The sequence below is a fragment of the Grammomys surdaster genome, unplaced genomic scaffold (assembly GCF_004785775.1).
Source record: "Grammomys surdaster isolate TR1022 unplaced genomic scaffold, NIH_TR_1.0 341, whole genome shotgun sequence".
Taxonomy (NCBI): domain Eukaryota; kingdom Metazoa; phylum Chordata; class Mammalia; order Rodentia; family Muridae; genus Grammomys; species Grammomys surdaster.
Window position 1 is genome coordinate 4533468 of NW_021604760.1, and position 1608 is coordinate 4535075.

The following is a 1608-nucleotide window of genomic DNA, read 5'->3' on the forward strand; positions in this document are numbered from 1 at the left end:
CCAGAGGGCAGGTATGTAGGTGGCATGGTGGTCAGCAGGTCTCTGTCTTCCTCCTCCCATTCTGCACTATGTAGTGGTAGGTATGTATGTGTTTTTTACCTACCTGTGCCCATGCACGGGATAGAGAGCAAGTATGTGGGTGTCTTTCCCCACCTGTACCCAAGACATGGCAAAACAGATGTCTTTGTCTATCTTCCTCCTGTGATACACTGCCTGGGTTTGATTTGATTTGATTTTTATATTTCCTAAGCATAAGATAGCTTTGGTCACCAAGTCAAGCATCAATCTAAGATGGACAAAGGAATGCCATCTGCTCTACCCCTGACTGATATAAGAATACCACCACCAACAAGGTATCTCTTTGCCCATTGCCAGAGGGGCAAAGCTCTGTTTTCTAATTTAATAGCTATGATTTGAATTTAGTCTTGATCTACTTCAAACTAAACACAATTCAAAACTTAGAATCTTAGTCACGTTATTCACATTGCACATTTTCCACCACTGTAGACAACTATTTCAACAGAGAGTTAAGATTAAAATGTCTAGTGTTGATCGTGGATGACCAGCAGAGATACAGCAAACACTACAGATTTCACTGATGTCTGTGAGGTTAGGTACATGAAGGTGTATTTATCCCTGTTAACTCACTAAATTAGAATAAATTTATTTTGTCATCTGTACCTTTAATTTTTTAAATCCTATTTTTAACAGTGGGTTTTAAATGCTGTAACCTCCCTTGTAGTTCATCACCCACCAGAGTTAATGTAAAAGAAAGGATACAGGGGAGTGGACCAATTTAGAAATTTTTTTTGGAAGCAACTCTCATCTGTGTTGTCTGGCAATCTACAGTTCAGTTCACAGGTCAACAGCAGAGGCTTGATCCACTCACAAACACTTGCTAGATACACCAGCAGTCTAGTTCAGTAGAGTCTGGATACCAAACAGGAATCAGCAGTGGTAGCATGATCAACCTAGCAGAGACAGCCAGACCTCAGCTCTGCTCAAGTCAACAGGAGGGACCAGGAGGAATGCCAGAAGTTCTCAGTAGTGCCTCTTTCAGTGAAGTGACTATCAGGGAAGATGTGACATCAACGAGCTTTGCACGGCTGGCTTAGCTCAGCCTCCATCACTGTCCTTCCAGTCCTTTTTATACCCCCTCCAAACATCACATGTCCTCCACATGTCTTACCTCAGCTCACATCTTGCCTCAGCATGTGCATCTGTCTCAGTTGACATCACTCTCCCAATCAGTCCAGAGTACATGGCAGCACATCACCACAAATGTGTTTTGGTGTTCTCTCTATGGAGTCCCAGCAAATGGATCTCAACTACGCAATATAAGACAGACCATTGCATGCATGTTGTTAGCAAAGAATCTTACATCACGTGTCCCTTCATGTGCTTGCTTTAGCAGAACATCCTCCCTCCTGTGTCTGCTTCAGTGAAATGTTCATTCATGAGTCTGCTTTAGTCTTTCACTTGTGTCCACTTCAGGAAAACACCCTTTTATGTGTTTGCCCCATAAAACACTATCTAACACAACTGACTTTTCAAAAAACTCTTAACTTTCCACTTTAGTCGTCAATGACACACTAAATTTATAACATT

The 1608-nt window shown here is 41.9% G+C and overlaps 1 non-coding gene across 1 annotated transcript; it reads right to left on the reverse strand.

Moving 5' to 3' along the window:
* Positions 1-236: 236 nt before the first annotated feature.
* On the reverse strand, positions 237-380 carry LOC114630565. The gene has a single exon (XR_003712836.1). It is a non-coding gene; the product is annotated as a small nucleolar RNA SNORA48 (small nucleolar RNA).
* Between the last annotated feature and the right edge of the window lie 1228 nt (positions 381-1608).